The sequence below is a fragment of the Pleurodeles waltl genome, chromosome 9 (assembly GCF_031143425.1).
Source record: "Pleurodeles waltl isolate 20211129_DDA chromosome 9, aPleWal1.hap1.20221129, whole genome shotgun sequence".
In the NCBI taxonomy this organism is placed as follows: domain Eukaryota; kingdom Metazoa; phylum Chordata; class Amphibia; order Caudata; family Salamandridae; genus Pleurodeles; species Pleurodeles waltl.
Window position 1 is genome coordinate 175,310,287 of NC_090448.1, and position 19,539 is coordinate 175,329,825.

Genomic DNA, 19,539 nt, shown 5'->3' on the forward strand with positions numbered 1-19,539 from the left:
CCTGTAGATTTTGGCCTCTAGCTCAGCCGGCACCTAGGGAAACCTACCAAACCTGTGCATTTCTGAAAACTAGAGACCTAGGGGAATCCAAGATGAGGTGACTTGTGTGGCTCGGACCAAGTTCTGTTACCCTGACTCCTTTGCAAACCTCAAAATTTGGCTAAAAAAACACATGTTCCTCACATTTCTGTGGCAGAAAGTTCTGGAATCTGAGAGGAGCCACAAATTTCCTTCCACCCAGCGTTCCCCCAAGTCTCCCGATAAAAATGATACCTCACTTGTGTGGGTAGGCCTAGCGCCCGCGACAGGAAATACCCCAAAGCGCATCGTGGACACATCCAAATTTTTGAAAGAAAACAGAGGTGTTTTTTGAAAAGTGCCTACCTGTAGATTTTGACCTCTAGCTCAGCCGGCACCTAGGGAAACCTACCAAACCTGTGCATTTCTGAAAACTAGAGACCTAGGGGAATCCAAGATGAGGTGACTTGTGTGGCTCGGACCAGGTTCTGTTACCCTGAATCCTTTGCAAACCACAAAATTTGGCTAAAAAAACACATGTTCCTCACATTTCTGTGGCAGAAAGGTCTGGAATCTGAGAGGAGCCACAAATTTCCTTCCACCCAGCGTTCCCCCAAGTCTCCCGATAAAAATGATACCTCACTTGTGAGGGTAGGCCTAGCGCCCGCAACAGGAAACGCCCCACAGCGCAACGTGGACACATCCAAATTTTTGAAAGAAAACAGAGGTGTTTTTTGCAAAGTGCCTACCTGTAGATTTTGACCTCTAGCTCAGCCGGCACCTAGGGAAACCTACCAAACCTGTGCATTTCTGAAAACTAGAGACCTAGGGGAATCCAAGATGAGGTGACTTGTGTGGCTCGGACCAAGTTCTGTTACTCTGACTCCTTTGCAAACCTCAAAATTTGGCTAAAAAAACACATGTTCCTCACTTTTCTGTGGCAGAAAGTTCTGGAATCTGAGAGGAGCCACAAATTTCCTTCCACCCAGCGTTCCCCCAAGTCTCCCGATAAAAATGATACCTCACTTGGGTGGGTAGGCCTAGCGCCCGCGACAGGAAACGCCCCAAAGCGCAACGTGGACACATCCAAATTTTTGAAAGAAAACAGAGGTGTTTTTTGCAAAGTGCCTACCTGTAGATTTTGGCCTCTAGCTCAGCCGGCACCTAGGGAAACCTACCAAACCTGTGCATTTCTGAAAACTAGAGACCTAGGGGAATCCAAGATGGGGTGACTTGTGCGGCTCGGACCAGGTTCTGTTACCCTGAATCCTTTGCAAACCTCAAAATTTGGCAAAAAAAACACATGTTCCTCACATTTCTGTGGCAGAAAGTTCTGAAATCTGAGAGGAGCCACAAATTTCCTTCCACCCAGCTTTCCCCCAAGTCTCCCGATAAAAATGATACCTCACTTGTGTGGGTAGGCCTAGCGCCCGCAACAGGAAACGCCCCAAAGCGCAACGTGGACACATCCAAATTTTTGAAAGAAAACAGAGGTGTTTTTTGCAAAGTGCCTACCTGTAGATTTTGGCCTCTAGCTCAGCCGGCACCTAGGGAAACCTACCAAACCTGTGCATTTCTGAAAACTAGAGACCTAGGGGAATCCAAGATGGGGTGACTTGTGTGGATCGGACCAGGTTCTGTTACCCAGAATCCTTTGCAAACCTCAAAATTTGGCTAAAAAAACACATGTTCCTCACATTTCTGTGGCAGAAAGTTCTGGAATCTGAGAGGAGTCACAAATTTCCTTCCACTCAGCGTTCCCCCAAGTCTCCCGATAAAAATGATACCTCACTTGTGTGGGTAGGCCTAGCGCCCGCGACAGGAAACGCCCCAAAGCGCATCGTGGACACATCCACATTTTTGAAAGAAAACAGAGGTGTTTTTTGCAAAGTGCCTACCTGTAGATTTTGGCCTCTAGCTCAGCCGGCACCTAAGGAAACCTACCAAACCTGTGCATTTCTGAAAACTAGAGACCTAGGGGAATCCAAGATGAGGTGACTTGTGTGGCTCGGACCAGGTTCTGTTACCCTGAATCCTTTGCAAACCTCAAAATTTGGCTAAAAAAACACATGTTCCTCACATTTCTGTGGCAGAAAGTTCTGGAATCTGAGAGGAGCCACAAATTTCCTTCCACCCAGCGTTCCCCCAAGTCTCCCGATAAAAATGATACCTCACTTGTGTTGGTAGGCCTAGCGCCCGCAACAGGAAACGCCCCAAAGCGCAACGTGAACACATCCAAATTTTTGAAAGAAAACAGAGGTGTTTTTTGCAAAGTGCCTACCTGTAGATTTTGGCCTACAGGCTCAGCCGGCACCTAGGGAAACCTACCAAACCTGTGCATTTCTGAAAACTAGAGACCTAGGGGAATCCAAGATGAGGTGACTTGTGTGGCTCGGACCAAGTTCTGTTACCCTGACTCCTTTGCAAACCTCAAAATTTGGCTAAAAAAACACATGTTCCTCACATTTCTGTGGCAGAAAGTTCTGGAATCTGAGAGGAGCCACAAATTTCCTTCCACCCAGCGTTCCCCCAAGTCTCCCGATAAAAATGATACCTCACTTGTGTGGGTAGGCCTATCGCCCGCGACAGGAAACGCCCCAAAGCGCATCGTGGACACATCCACATTTTTGAAAGAAAACAGAGGTGTTTTTTGCAAAGTGCCTACCTGTAGATTTTGGCCTCTAGCTCAGCCGGCACCTAGGGAAACCTACCAAACCTGTGCATTTCTGAAAACTAGAGACCTAGGGGAATCCAAGATGAGGTGACTTGTGTGGCTCGGACCAGGTTCTGTTACCCTGAATCCTTTGCAAACCTCAAAATTTGCCTAAAAAAACACATGTTCCTCACATTTCTGTGGCAGAAAGTTCTGGAATCTGAGAGGAGCCACAAATTTCCTTCCACCCAGCGTTCCCCCAATTCTCCCGATAAAAATGATACCTCACTTGTGTGGGTAGGCCTAGCGCCCGCAACAGGAAACGCCCCAAAGCGCAACGTGGACACATCCAAATTTTTGAAAGAAAACAGAGGTGTTTTTTGCAAAGTGCCTACCTGTAGATTTTGGCCTCTAGCTCAGCCGGCACCTAGGGAAACCTACCAAACCTGTGCATTTCTGAAAACTAGAGACCTAGGGGAATCCAAGATGAGGTGACTTGTGTGGCTCGGACCAAGTTCTGTTACCCTGACTCCTTTGCAAACCTCAAAATTTGGCTAAAAAAACACATGTTCCTCACATTTCTGTGGCAGAATGTTCTGGAATCTGAGAGGAGCCACAAATTTCTTTCCACCCAGTGTTCCCCCAAGTCTCCCGATAAAAATGATACCTCACTTGTGTGGGTAGGCCTAGCGCCCGCGACAGGAAACGCACCAAAGCGCAACGTGGACACATCCAAATTTTTTAAAGAAAACAGAGGTGTTTTTTGCAAAGTGCCTACCTGTAGATTTTGGCCTCTAGCTCAGCCGGCACCTAGGGAAACCTACCAAACCTGTGCATTTCTGAAAACTAGAGACCTATGGGAATCCAAGATGAGGTGACTTGTGTGGCTCGGACCAGGTTCTGTTACCCTGAATCCTTTGCAAACCTCAAAATTTGGCTAAAAAAACACATGTTCCTCACATTTCTGTGGCAGAAAGTTCTGGAATCTGAGAGGAGCCACAAATTTCCTTCCACCCAGCGTTCCCCCAAGTCTCCCGATAAAAATGATACCTCACTTGTGTGGGTAGGCCTAGCGCCCGCGACAGGAAATGCCCCAAAGCGCATCGTGGACACATCCAAATTTTTGAAAGAAAACAGAGGTGTTTTTTGAAAAGTGCCTACCTGTAGATTTTGACCTCTAGCTCAGCCGGCACCTAGGGAAACCTACCAAACCTGTGCATTTCTGAAAACTAGAGACCTAGGGAAATCCAAGATGAGGTGACTTGTGTGGCTCGGACCAGGTTCTGTTACCCTGAATCTTTTGCAAACCTCAAAATTTGGCTAAAAAAACACATGTTCCTCACATTTCTGTGGCAGAAAGTTCTGGAATCTGAGAGGAGCCACAAATTTCCTTCCACCCAGCGTTCCCCCAATTCTCCCGATAAAAATGATACCTCACTTGTGTGGATAGGCCTAGCGCCCGCAACAGGAAACGCCCCAAAGCGCAACGTGGACACATCCAAATTTTTGAAAGAAAACAGAGGTGTTTTTTGCAAAGTGCCTACCTGTAGATTTTGGCCTCTAGCTCAGCCGGCACCTAGGGAAACCTACCAAACCTGTGCATTTCTGAAAACTAGAGACCTAGGGGAATCCAAGATGAGGTGACTTGTGTGGCTTGGACCAAGTTCTGTTACCCTGACTCCTTTGCAAACCTCAAAATTTGGCTAAAAAAACACATGTTCCTCACATTTCTGTGGCAGAATGTTCTGGAATCTGAGAGGAGCCACAAATTTCCTTCCACCCAGCGTTCCCCCAAGTCTCCCGATAAAAATGATACCTCACTTGTGTGGGTAGGCCTAGCGCCCGCGACAGGAAACGCACCAAAGCGCAACGTGGACACATCCAAATTTTTTAAAGAAAACAGAGGTGTTTTTTGCAAAGTGCCTACCTGTAGATTTTGGCCTCTAGCTCAGCCGGCACCTAGGGAAACCTACCAAACCTGTGCATTTCTGAAAACTAGAGACCTATGGGAATCCAAGATGAGGTGACTTGTGTGGCTCGGACCAGGTTCTGTTACCCTGAATCCTTTGCAAACCTCAAAATTTGGCTAAAAAAACACATGTTCCTCACATTTCTGTGGCAGAAAGTTCTGGAATCTGAGAGGAGCCACAAATTTCCTTCCACCCAGCGTTCCCCCAAGTCTCCTGATAAAAATGAAACCTCACTTGTGTGGGAAGGCCTAGCGCCCGCGACAGGAAACGCCCCAAAGCGCAACGTGGACACATCCAAATTTTTGAAAGAAAACAGAGGTGTTTTTTGCAAAGTGCCTACCTGTAGATTTTGGCCTCTAGCTCAGCCGGCACCTAGGGAAACCTACCAAACCTGTGCATTTCTGAAAACTAGAGACCTAGGGGAATCCAAGATGGGGTGACTTGTGTGGCTCGGACCAGGTTCTGTTACCCAGAATCCTTTGCAAACCTCAAAATCTGGCTAAAAAAACACATGTTCCTCACATTTCTGTGGCAGAAAGGTCTGGAATCTGAGAGGAGCCACAAATTTCCTTTCACCCAGCGTTCCCCCAAGTCTCCCGATAAAAATGATACCTCACTTGTGTGGTTAGGCCTAGCGCCCACAACAGGAAACGCCCCAAAGCGCAACGTGGACACATCCAAATATTTGAAAGAAAACAGAGGTGTTTTTTGCAAAGTGCCTACCTGTAAATTTTGGCCTCTAGCTCAGCCGGCACCCAGGGAAACCTACCAAACCTGTGCATTTCTGAAAACTAGAGACCTAGGGGAATCCAAGATGGGGTGACTTTTGTGGCTCGGACCAGGTTCTGTTACCCAGAATCCTTTGCAAACCTCAAAATTTGGCTAAAAAAACACATGTTCCTCACATTTCTGTGGCAGAAAGTTCTGGAATCTGAGAGGAGTCACAAATTTCCTTCCACCCAGCATTCCCCCAAGTCTCCCGATAAAAATTATACCTCACTTGTGTGGGTAGGCCTAGCGCCCGCGACAGGAAACGCCCCAAAGCGCATCGTGGACACATCCAAATTTTTGAAAGAAAACAGAGGTGTTTTTTGCAAAGTGCCTACCTGTAGATTTTGGCCTCTAGCTCAGCCGGCACCTAGGGAAACCTACCAAACCTGTGCATTTCTGAAAACTAGAGACCTAGGGGAATCCAAGATGAGGTGACTTGTGTGGCTCGGACCAAGTTCTGTTACCCTGAATCCTTTGCAAACCTCAAAATTTGGCTAAAAAAACACATGTTCCTCACATTTCTGTGGCAGAAAGTTCTGGAATCTTAGAGGAACCACAAATTTCCTTCCACCCAGCGTTCCCCCAAGTCTCCCGATAAAAATGATACCTCACTTGTGTTGGTAGGCCTAGAGCCCGCAACAGGAAACGCCCCAAAGCGCAACGTGGACACATCCAAATTTTTGAAAGAAAACAGAGGTGTTTTTTGCAAAGTGCCTACCTGTAGATTTTGGCCTCTAGCTCAGCCGGCACCTAGGGAAACCTACCAAACCTGTGCATTTCTGAAAACTAGAGACCTAGGGGAATCCAAGATGAGGTGACTTGTGTGGCTCGGACCAAGTTCTGTTACCCTGACTCCTTTGCAAACCTCAAAATTTGGCTAAAAAAACACATGTTCCTCACATTTCTGTGGCAGAAAGTTCTGGAATCTGAGAGGAGCCACAAATTTCCTTCCACCCAGCGTTCCCCCAAGTCTCCCGATAAAAATGATACCTCACTTGTGTGGGTAGGCCTAGCGCCCGCGACAGGAAATGCCCCAAAGCGCATCGTGGACACATCCAAATTTTTGAAAGAAAACAGAGGTGTTTTTTGAAAAGTGCCTACCTGTAGATTTTGACCTCTAGCTCAGCCGGCACCTAGGGAAACCTACCAAACCTGTGCATTTCTGAAAACTAGAGACCTAGGGGAATCCAAGATGAGGTGACTTGTGTGGCTCGGACCAGGTTCTGTTACCCTGAATCCTTTGCAAACCTCAAAATTTGGCTAAAAAAACACATGTTCCTCACATTTCTGTGGCAGAAAGTTCTGGAATCTGAGAGGAGCCACAAATTTCCTTCCACCCAGCGTTCCCCCAAGTCTCCCGATAAAAATGATACCTCACTTGTGAGGGTAGGCCTAGCGCCCGCAACAGGAAACGCCCCAAAGCGCAACGTGGACACATCCAAATTTTTGAAAGAAAACAGAGGTGTTTTTTGCAAAGTGCCTACCTGTAGATTTTGACCTCTAGCTCAGCCGGCACCTAGGGAAACCTACCAAACCTGTGCATTTCTGAAAACTAGAGACCTAGGGGAATCCAAGATGAGGTGACTTGTGTGGCTCGGACCAAGTTCTGTTACTCTGACTCCTTTGCAAACCTCAAAATTTGGCTAAAAAAACACATGTTCCTCACATTTCTGTGGCAGAAAGTTCTGGAATCTGAGAGGAGCCACAAATTTCCTTCCACCCAGCGTTCCCCCAAGTCTCCCGATAAAAATGATACCTCACTTGTGTGGGTAGGCCTAGCGCCCGCGACAGGAAACGCCCCAAAGCGCAACGTGGACACATCCAAATTTTTGAAAGAAAACAGAGGTGTTTTTTGCAAAGTGCCTACCTGTAGATTTTGGCCTCTAGCTCAGCCGGCACCTAGGGAAACCTACTAAACCTGTGCATTTCTGAAAACTAGAGACCTAGGGGAATCCAAGATGGGGTGACTTGTGCGGCTCGGACCAGGTTCTGTTACCCTGAATCCTTTGCAAACCTCAAAATTTGGCTAAAAAAACACATGTTCCTCACATTTCTGTGGCAGAAAGGTCTGGAATCTGAGAGGAGCCACAAATTTCCTTTCACCCAGCGTTCCCCCAAGTCTCCCGATAAAAATGATACCTCACTTGTGTGGTTAGGCCTAGCGCCCACAACAGGAAACGCCCCAAAGCGCAACGTGGACACATCCAAATATTTGAAAGAAAACAGAGGTGTTTTTTGCAAAGTGCCTACCTGTAAATTTTGGCCTCTAGCTCAGCCGGCACCCAGGGAAACCTACCAAACCTGTGCATTTCTGAAAACTAGAGACCTAGGGGAATCCAAGATGGGGTGACTTTTGTGGCTCGGACCAGGTTCTGTTACCCAGAATCCTTTGCAAACCTCAAAATTTGGCTAAAAAAACACATGTTCCTCACATTTCTGTGGCAGAAAGTTCTGGAATCTGAGAGGAGTCACAAATTTCCTTCCACCCAGCATTCCCCCAAGTCTCCCGATTAAATGATACCTCACTTGTGTGGGTAGGCCTAGCGCCCGCGACAGGAAACGCCCCAAAGCGCATCGTGGACACATCCAAATTTTTTAAAGAAAACAGAGGTGTTTTTTGCAAAGTGCCTACCTGTAGATTTTGGCCTCTAGCTCAGCCGGCACCTAGGGAAACCTACCAAACCTGTGCATTTCTGAAAACTAGAGACCTAGGGGAATCCAAGATGAGGTGACTTGTGTGGCTCGGACCAAGTTCTGTTACCCTGAATCCTTTGCAAACCTCAAAATTTGGCTAAAAAAACACATGTTCCTCACATTTCTGTGGCAGAAAGTTCTGGAATCTGAGAGGAACCACAAATTTCCTTCCACCCAGCGTTCCCCCAAGTCTCCCGATAAAAATGATACCTCACTTGTGTTGGTAGGCCTAGAGCCCGCAAAAGGAAACGCCCCAAAGCGCAACGTGGACACATCCAAATTTTTTAAAGAAAACAGAGGTGTTTTTTGCAAAGTGCCTACCTGTAGATTTTGGCCTCTAGCTCAGCCGGCACCTAGGGAAACCTACCAAACCTGTGCATTTCTGAAAACTAGAGACCTAGGGGAATCCAAGATGAGGTGACTTGTGTGGCTCGGACCAAGTTCTGTTACCCTGACTCCTTTGCAAACCTCAAAATTTGGCTAAAAAAACACATGTTCCTCACATTTCTGTGGCAGAAAGTTCTGGAATCTGAGAGGAGCCACAAATTTCCTTCCACCCAGCGTTCCCCCAAGTCTCCCGATAAAAATGATACCTCACTTGTGTGGGTAGGCCTAGCGCCCGCGACAGGAAATGCCCCAAAGCGCATCGTGGACACATCCAAATTTTTTAAAGAAAACAGAGGTGTTTTTTGAAAAGTGCCTACCTGTAGATTTTGACCTCTAGCTCAGCCGGCACCTAGGGAAACCTACCAAACCTGTGCATTTCTGAAAACTAGAGACCTAGGGGAATCCAAGATGAGGTGACTTGTGTGGCTCGGACCAGGTTCTGTTACCCTGAATCCTTTGCAAACCACAAAATTTGGCTAAAAAAACACATGTTCCTCACATTTCTGTGGCAGAAAGGTCTGGAATCTGAGAGGAGCCACAAATTTCCTTCCACCCAGCGTTCCCCCAAGTCTCCCGATAAAAATGATACCTCACTTGTGAGGGTAGGCCTAGCGCCCGCAACAGGAAACGCCCCACAGCGCAACGTGGACACATCCAAATTTTTGAAAGAAAACAGAGGTGTTTTTTGCAAAGTGCCTACCTGTAGATTTTGACCTCTAGCTCAGCCGGCACCTAGGGAAACCTACCAAACCTGTGCATTTCTGAAAACTAGAGACCTAGGGGAATCCAAGATGAGGTGACTTGTGTGGCTCGGACCAAGTTCTGTTACTCTGACTCCTTTGCAAACCTCAAAATTTGGCTAAAAAAACACATGTTCCTCACATTTCTGTGGCAGAAAGTTCTGGAATCTGAGAGGAGCCACAAATTTCCTTCCACCCAGCGTTCCCCCAAGTCTCCCGATAAAAATGATACCTCACTTGGGTGGGTAGGCCTAGCGCCCGCGACAGGAAACGCCCCAAAGCGCAACGTGGACACATCCAAATTTTTGAAAGAAAACAGAGGTGTTTTTTGCAAAGTGCCTACCTGTAGATTTTGGCCTCTAGCTCAGCCGGCACCTAGGGAAACCTACCAAACCTGTGCATTTCTGAAAACTAGAGACCTAGGGGAATCCAAGATGGGGTGACTTGTGCGGCTCGGACCAGGTTCTGTTACCCTGAATCCTTTGCAAACCTCAAAATTTGGCTAAAAAAACACATGTTCCTCACATTTCTGTGGCAGAAAGTTCTGGAATCTGAGAGGAGCCACAAATTTCCTTCCACCCAGCTTTCCCCCAAGTCTCACGATAAAAATGATACCTCACTTGTGTGGGTAGGCCTAGCACCCGCAACAGGAAACGCCCCAAAGCGCAACGTGGACACATCCAAATTTTTGAAAGAAAACAGAGGTGTTTTTTGCAAAGTGCCTACCTGTAGATTTTGGCCTCTAGCTCAGCCGGCACCTAGGGAAACCTACCAAACCTGTGCATTTCTGAAAACTAGAGACCTAGGGGAATCCAAGATGGGGTGACTTGTGTGGATCGGACCAGGTTCTGTTACCCAGAATCCTTTGCAAACCTCAAAATTTGGCTAAAAAAACACATGTTCCTCACATTTCTGTGGCAGAAAGTTCTGGAATCTGAGAGGAGTCACAAATTTCCTTCCACTCAGCGTTCCCCCAAGTCTCCCGATAAAAATGATACCTCACTTGTGTGGGTAGGCCTAGCGCCCGCGACAGGAAACGCCCCAAAGCGCATCGTGGACACATCCACATTTTTGAAAGAAAACAGAGGTGTTTTTTGCAAAGTGCCTACCTGTAGATTTTGGCCTCTAGCTCAGCCGGCACCTAAGGAAACCTACCAAACCTGTGCATTTCTGAAAACTAGAGACCTAGGGGAATCCAAGATGAGGTGACTTGTGTGGCTCGGACCAGGTTCTGTTACCCTGAATCCTTTGCAAACCTCAAAATTTGGCTAAAAAAACACATGTTCCTCACATTTCTGTGGCAGAAAGTTCTGGAATCTGAGAGGAGCCACAAATTTCCTTCCACCCAGCGTTCCCCCAAGTCTCCCGATAAAAATGATACCTCACTTGTGTTGGTAGGCCTAGCGCCCGCAACAGGAAACGCCCCAAAGCGCAACGTGAACACATCCAAATTTTTGAAAGAAAACAGAGGTGTTTTTTGCAAAGTGCCTACCTGTAGATTTTGGCCTACAGGCTCAGCCGGCACCTAGGGAAACCTACCAAACCTGTGCATTTCTGAAAACTAGAGACCTAGGGGAATCCAAGATGAGGTGACTTGTGTGGCTCGGACCAAGTTCTGTTACCCTGACTCCTTTGCAAACCTCAAAATTTGGCTAAAAAAACACATGTTCCTCACATTTCTGTGGCAGAAAGTTCTGGAATCTGAGAGGAGCCACAAATTTCCTTCCACCCAGCGTTCCCCCAAGTCTCCCGATAAAAATGATACCTCACTTGTGTGGGTAGGCCTATCGCCCGCGACAGGAAACGCCCCAAAGCGCATCGTGGACACATCCACATTTTTGAAAGAAAACAGAGGTGTTTTTTGCAAAGTGCCTACCTGTAGATTTTGGCCTCTAGCTCAGCCGGCACCTAGGGAAACCTACCAAACCTGTGCATTTCTGAAAACTAGAGACCTAGGGGAATCCAAGATGAGGTGACTTGTGTGGCTCGGACCAGGTTCTGTTACCCTGAATCCTCTGCAAACCTCAAAATTTGGCTAAAAAAACACATGTTCCTCACATTTCTGTGGCAGAAAGTTCTGGAATCTGAGAGGAGCCACAAATTTCCTTCCACCCAGCGTTCCCCCAATTCTCCCGATAAAAATGATACCTCACTTGTGTGGGTAGGCCTAGCGCCCGCAACAGGAAACGCCCCAAAGCGCAACGTGGACACATCCAAATTTTTGAAAGAAAACAGAGGTGTTTTTTGCAAATTGCCTACCTGTAGATTTTGGCCTCTAGCTCAGCCGGCACCTAGGGAAACCTACCAAACCTGTGCATTTCTGAAAACTAGAGACCTAGGGGAATCCAAGATGAGGTGACTTGCGTGGCTCGGACCAAGTTCTGTTACTCTGACTCCTTTGCAAACCTCAAAATTTGGCTAAAAAAACACATGTTCCTCACATTTCTGTGGCAGAAAGTTCTGGAATCTGAGAGGAGCCACAAATTTCCTTCCACCCAGCGTTCCCCCAAGTCTCCCGATAAAAATGATACCTCACTTGTGAGGGTAGGCCTAGCGCCCGCGACAGGAAACGCCCCAAAGCGCAACGTGGACACATCCAAATTTTTGAAAGAAAACAGAGGTGTTTTTTGCAAAGTGCCTACCTGTAGATTTTGGCCTCTAGCTCAGCCAGCACCTAGGGAAACCTACCAAACCTGTGCATTTCTGAAAACTAGAGACCTAGGGGAATCCAAGATGGGGTGACTTGTGCGGCTCGGACCAGGTTCTGTTACCCTGAATCCTTTGCAAACCTCAAAATTTGGCTAAAAAAACACATGTTCCTCACATTTCTGTGGCAGAAAGTTCTGGAATCTGAGAGGAGCCACAAATTTCCTTCCACCCAGCTTTCCCCCAAGTCTCCCGATAAAAATGATACCTCACTTGTGTGGGTAGGCCTAGCGCCCGCAACAGGAAACGCCCCAAAGCGCAACGTGGACACATCCAAATTTTTGAAAGAAAACAGAGGTGTTTTTTGCAAAGTGCCTACCTGTAGATTTTGGCCTCTAGCTCAGCCGGCACCTAGGGAAACCTACCAAACCTGTGCATTTCTGAAAACTAGAGACCTAGGGGAATCCAAGATTTGGTGACTTGTGTGGCTCGGACCAGGTTCTGTTACCCAGAATCCTTTGCAAACCTCAAAATTTGGCTAAAAAAACACATGTTCCTCACATTTCTGTGGCAGAAAGTTCTGGAATCTGAGAGGAGTCACAAATTTCCTTCCACTCAGAGTTCCCCCAAGTCTCCCGATAAAAATGATACCTCACTTGTGTGGGTAGGCCTAGCGCCCGCGACAGGAAACGCCCCAAAGCGCATCGTGGACACATCCACATTTTTGAAAGAAAACAGAGGTGTTTTTTGCAAAGTGCCTACCTGTAGATTTTGGCCTCTAGCTCAGCCGGCACCTAAGGAAACCTACCAAACCTGTGCATTTCTGAAAACTAGAGACCTAGGGGAATCCAAGATGAGGTGACTTGTGTGGCTCGGACCAGGTTCTGTTACCCTGAATCCTTTGCAAACCTCAAAATTTGGCTAAAAAAACACATGTTCCTCACATTTCTGTGGCAGAAAGTTCTGGAATCTGAGAGGAGCCACAAATTTCCTTCCACCCAGCGTTCCCCCAAGTCTCCCGATAAAAATGATACCTCACTTGTGTGGGTAGGCCTAGCGCCCGCGACAGGAAACGCCCCAAAGCGCAACGTGGACACATCCAAATTTTTGAAAGAAAACAGAGGTGTTTTTTGCAAAGTGCCTACCTGTAGATTTTGGCCTCTAGCTCAGCCGGCACCTAAGGAAACCTACCAAACCTGTGCATTTCTGAAAACTAGAGACCTAGGGGAATCCAAGATGAGGTGACTTGTGTAGCTCGGACCAGGTTCTGTTACCCTGAATCCTTTGCAAACCTCAAAATTTGGCTAAAAAAACACATGTTCCTCACATTTCTGTGGCAGAAAGTTCTGGAATCTGAGAGGAGCCACAAATTTCCTTCCACCCAGCGTTCCCCCAACTCTCCCGATAAAAATGATACCTCACTTGTGTGGGTAGGCCTAGCGCCCGCGACAGGAAACGCCCCAAAGCGCAACGTGGACACATCCAAATTTTTGAAAGAAAACAGAGGTGTTTTTTGCAAATTGCCTACCTGTAGATTTTGACCTCTAGCTCAGCCGGCACCTAGGGAAACCTACCAAACCTGTGCATTTCTGAAAACTAGAGACCTAGGGGAATCCAAGATGAGGTGACTTGTGTGGCTCGGACCAAGTTCTGTTACTCTGACTCCTTTGCAAACCTCAAAATTTGGCTAAAAAAACACATGTTCCTCACATTTCTGTGGCAGAAAGTTCTGGAATCTGAGAGGAGCCACAAATTTCCTTCCACCCAGCGTTCCCCCAAGTCTCCCGATAAAAATGATACCTCACTTGTGAGGGTAGGCCTAGCGCCCGCGACAGGAAACGCCCCAAAGCGCAACGTGGACACATCCACATTTTTGAAAGAAAACAGAGGTGTTTTTTGCAAAGTGCCTACCTGTAGATTTTGGCCTCTAGCTCAGCCGGCACCTAGGGAAACCTTCCAAACCTGTGCATTTCTGAAAACTAGAGACCTAGGGGAATCCAAGATTTGGTGACTTGTGTGGCTCGGACCTGGTTCTGTTACCCAGAATCCTTTGCAAACCTCAAAATTTGGCTAAAAAAACACATGTTCCTCACATTTCTGTGGCAGAAAGTTCTGGAATCTGAGAGGAGTCACAAATTTCCTTCCACTCAGCGTTCCCCCAAGTCTCCCGATAAAAATGATACCTCACTTGTGTGGGTAGGCCTAGCGCCCGCGACAGGAAACGCCCCAAAGCGCATCGTGGACACATCCACATTTTTGAAAGAAAACAGAGGTGTTTTTTGCAAAGTGCCTACCTGTAGATTTTGGCCTCTAGCTCAGCCGGCACCTAAGGAAACCTACCAAACCTGTGCATTTCTGAAAACTAGAGACCTAGGGGAATCCAAGATGAGGTGACTTGTGTGGCTCGGACCAGGTTCTGTTACCCTGAATCCTTTGCAAACCTCAAAATTTGGCTAAAAAAACACATGTTCCTCACATTTCTGTGGCAGAAAGTTCTGGAATCTGAGAGGAGCCACAAATTTCCTTCCACCCAGCGTTCCCCCAAGTCTCCCGATAAAAATGATACCTCACTTGTGTGGGTAGGCCTAGCGCCCGCGACAGGAAACGCCCCAAAGCGCAACGTGGACACATCCAAATTTTTGAAAGAAAACAGAGGTGTTTTTTGCAAAGTGCCTACCTGTAGATTTTGGCCTACAGGCTCAGCCGGCACCTAGGGAAACCTACCAAACCTGTGCATTTCTGAAAACTAGAGACCTAGGGGAATCCAAGATGAGGTGACTTGTGTGGCTCGGACCAAGTTCTGTTACCCTGACTCCTTTGCAAACCTCAAAATTTGGCTAAAAAAACACATGTTCCTCACATTTCTGTGGCAGAAAGTTCTGGAATCTGAGAGGAGCCACAAATTTCCTTCCACCCAGCGTTCCCCCAAGTCTCCCGATAAAAATGATACCTCACTTGTGTGGGTAGGCCTAGCGCCCGCGACAGGAAACGCCCCAAAGCGCAACGTGGACACATCCAAATTTTTGAAAGAAAACAGAGGTGTTTTTTGCAAATTGCCTACCTGTAGATTTTGACCTCTAGCTCAGCCGGCACCTAGGGTAACCTACCAAACCTGTGCATTTCTGAAAACTAGAGACCTAGGGGAATCCAAGATGAGGTGACTTGTGTGGCTCGGACCAGGTTCTGTTACCCAGAATCCTTTGCAAACCTCAAAATTTGGCTAAAAAAACACATGTTCCTCACATTTCTGTGGCAGAAAGTTCTGGAATCTGAGAGGAGTCACAAATTTCCTTCCACCCAGCATTCCCCCAAGTCTCCCGATAAAAATGATACCTCACTTGTGAGGGTAGGCCTAGCGCCCGCGACAGGAAACGCCCCAAAGCGCAACGTGGACACATCCAAATTTTTGAAAGAAAACAGAGGTGTTTTTTGCAAAGTGCCTACCTGTAGATTTTGGCCTCTAGCTCAGCCGGCACCTAGGGAAACCTTCCAAACCTGTGCATTTCTGAAAACTAGAGACCTAGGGGAATCCAAGATTTGGTGACTTGTGTGGCTCGGACCTGGTTCTGTTACCCAGAATCCTTTGCAAACCTCAAAATTTGGCTAAAAAAACACATGTTCCTCACATTTCTGTGGCAGAAAGTTCTGGAATCTGAGAGGAGTCACAAATTTCCTTCCACCCAGCATTCCCCCAAGTCTCCCGATAAAAATTATACCTCACTTGTGTGGGTAGGCCTAGCGCCCGCGACAGGAAACGCCCCAAAGCGCATCGTGGACACATCCAAATTTTTGAAAGAAAACAGAGGTGTTTTTTGCAAAGTGCCTACCTGTAGATTTTGGCCTCTAGCTCAGCCGGCACCTAGGGAAACCTACCAAACCTGTGCATTTCTGAAAACTAGAGACCTAGGGGAATCCAAGATGAGGTGACTTGTGTGGCTCGGACCAAGTTCTGTTACCCTGAATCCTTTGCAAACCTCAAAATTTGGCTAAAAAAACACATGTTCCTCACATTTCTGTGGCAGAAAGTTCTGGAATCTGAGAGGAGCCACAAATTTCCTTCCACCCAGCGTTCCCCCAAGTCTCCCGATAAAAATGATACCTCACTTGTGTTGGTAGGCCTAGCGCCCGCAACAGGAAACGCCCCAAAGCGCAACGTGGACACATCCAAATTTTTGAAAGAAAACAGAGGTGTTTTTTGCAAAGTGCCTACCTGTAGATTTTGGCCTCTAGCTCAGCCGGCACCTAGGGAAACCTACCAAACCTGTGCATTTCTGAAAACTAGAGACCTAGGGGAATCCAAGATGAGGTGACTTGTGTGGCTCGGACCAAGTTCTGTTACCCTGACTCCTTTGCAAACCTCAAAATTTGGCTAAAAAAACACATGTTCCTCACATTTCTGTGGCAGAAAGTTCTGGAATCTGAGAGGAGCCACAAATTTCCTTCCACCCAGCGTTCCCCCAAGTCTCCCGATAAAAATGATACCTCACTTGTGTGGGTAGGCCTAGCGCCCGCGACAGGAAATGCCCCAAAGCGCATCGTGGACACATCCAAATTTTTGAAAGAAAACAGAGGTGTTTTTTGAAAAGTGCCTACCTGTAGATTTTGACCTCTAGCTCAGCCGGCACCTAGGGAAACCTACCAAACCTGTGCATTTCTGAAAACTAGAGACCTAGGGGAATCCAAGATGAGGTGACTTGTGTGGCTCGGACCAGGTTCTGTTACCCTGAATCCTCTGCAAACCTCAAAATTTGGCTAAAAAAACACATGTTCCTCACATTTCTGTGGCAGAAAGTTCTGGAATCTGAGAGGAGCCACAAATTTCCTTCCACCCAGCGTTCCCCCAAGTCTCCCGATAAAAATGATACCTCACTTGTGAGGGTAGGCCTAGCGCCCGCAACAGGAAACGCCCCAAAGCGCAACGTGGACACATCCAAATTTTTGAAAGAAAACAGAGGTGTTTTTTGCAAATTGCCTACCTGTAGATTTTGACCTCTAGCTCAGCCGGCACCTAGGGAAACCTACCAAACCTGTGCATTTCTGAAAACTAGAGACCTAGGGGAATCCAAGATGAGGTGACTTGTGTGGCTCGGACCAAGTTCTGTTACTCTGACTCCTTTGCAAACCTCAAAATTTGGCTAAAAAAACACATGTTCCTCACATTTCTGTGGCAGAAAGTTCTGGAATCTGAGAGGAGCCACAAATTTCCTTCCACCCAGCGTTCCCCCAAGTCTCCCGATAAAAATGATACCTCACTTGTGAGGGTAGGCCTAGCGCCCGCGACAGGAAACGCCCCAAAGCGCAACGTGGACACATCCAAATTTTTGAAAGAAAACAGAGGTGTTTTTTGCAAAGTGCCTACCTGTAGATTTTGGCCTCTAGCTCAGCCGGCACCTAGGGAAACCTACCAAACCTGTGCATTTCTGAAAACTAGAGACCTAGGGGAATCCAAGATGGGGTGACTTGTGCGGCTCGGACCAGGTTCTGTTACCCTGAATCCTTTGCAAACCTCAAAATTTGGCTAAAAAAACACATGTTCCTCACATTTCTGTGGCAGAAAGTTCTGGAATCTGAGAGGAGCCACAAATTTCCTTCCACCCAGCTTTCCCCCAAGTCTCCCGATAAAAATGATACCTCACTTGTGTGGGTAGGCCTAGTGCCCGCAACAGGAAACGCCCCAAAGCGCAACGTGGACACATCCAAATTTTTGAAATAAAACAGAGGTGTTTTTTGCAAAGTGCCTACCTGTAGATTTTGGCCTCTAGCTCAGCCGGCACCTAGGGAAACCTACCAAACCTGTGCATTTCTGAAAACTAGAGACCTAGGGGAATCCAAGATTTGGTGACTTGTGTGGCTCGGACCAGGTTCTGTTACCCAGAATCCTTTGCAAACCTCAAAATTTGGCTAAAAAAACACATGTTCCTCACATTTCTGTGGCAGAAAGTTCTGGAATCTGAGAGGAGTCACAAATTTCCTTCCCCTCAGCGTTCCCCCAAGTCTCCCGATAAAAATGATACCTCACTTGTGTGGGTAGGCCTAGCGCCCGCGACAGGAAACGCCCCAAAGCGCATCGTGGACACATCCACATTTTTGAAAGAAAACAGAGGTGTTTTTTGCAAAGTGCCTACCTGTAGATTTTGGCCTCTAGCTCAGCCGGCACCTAAGGAAACCTACCAAACCTGTGCATTTCTGAAAACTAGAGACCTAGGGGAATCCAAGATGAGGTGACTTGTGTGGCTCGGACCAGGTTCTGTTACCCTGAATCCTTTGCAAACCTCAAAATTTGGCTAAAAAAACACATGTTCCTCACATTTCTGTGGCAGAAAGTTCTGGAATCTGAGAGGAGCCACAAATTTCCTTCCACCCAGCGTTCCCCCAAGTCTCCCGATAAAAATGATACCTCACTTGTGTTGGTAGGCCTAGCGCCCGCAACAGGAAACGCCCCAAAGCGCAACGTGAACACATCCACATTTTTGAAAGAAAACAGAGGTGTTTTTTGCAAAGTGCCTACCTGTAGATTTTGGCCTACAGGCTCAGCCGGCACCTAGGGAAACCTACCAAACCTGTGCATTTCTGAAAACTAGAGACCTAGGGGAATCCAAGATGAGGTGACTTGTGTGGCTCGGACCAAGTTCTGTTACCCTGACTCCTTTGCAAACCTCAAAATTTGGCTAAAAAAACACATGTTCCTCACATTTCTGTGGCAGAAAGTTCTGGAATCTGAGAGGAGCCACAAATGTCCTTCTACCCAGCGTTCCCCCAAGTCTCCCGATAAAAATGATACCTCACTTTTGTGGGTAGGCCTATCGCCCGCGACAGGAAACGCCCCAAAGCGCATCGTGGACACATCCAAATTTTTGAAAGAAAACAGAGGTGTTTTTTGCAAAGTGCCTACCTGTAGATTTTGGCCTCTAGCTCAGCCGGCACCTAGGGAAACCTACCAAACCTGTGCATTTCTGAAAACTAGAGACCTAGGGGAATCCAAGATGAGGTGACTTGTGTGGCTCGGACCAGGTTCTGTTACCCTGAATCCTTTGCAAACCTCAAAATTTGGCTAAAAAAACACATGTTCCTCACATTTCTGTGGCAGAAAGTTCTGGAATCTGAGAGGAGCCACAAATTTCCTTCCACCCAGCGTTCCCCCAATTCTCCCGATAAAAATGATACCACACTTGTGTGGGTAGGCCTAGCGCCCGCAACAGGAAACGCCCCAAAGCGCAACGTGGACACATCCAAATTTTTGAAAGAAAACAGAGGTGTTTTTTGCAAAGTGCCTACCTGTAGATTTTGGCCTCTAGCTCAGCCGGCACCTAGGGAAACCTACCAAACCTGTGCATTTCTGAAAACTAGAGACCTAGGGGAATCCAAGATGAGGTGACTTGTGTGGCTCGGACCAAGTTCTGTTACCCTGACTCCTTTGCAAACCTCAAAATTTGGCTAAAAAAACACATGTTCCTCACATTTCTGTGGCAGAATGTTCTGGAATCTGAGAGGAGCCACAAATTTCCTTCCACCCAGCGTTCCCCCAAGTCTCCCGATAAAAATGATACCTCACTTGTGTGGGTAGGCCTAGCGCCCACGACAGGAAACGCACCAAAGCGCAACGTGGACACATCCACATTTTTTAAAGAAAACAGAGGTGTTTTTTGCAAAGTGCCTACCT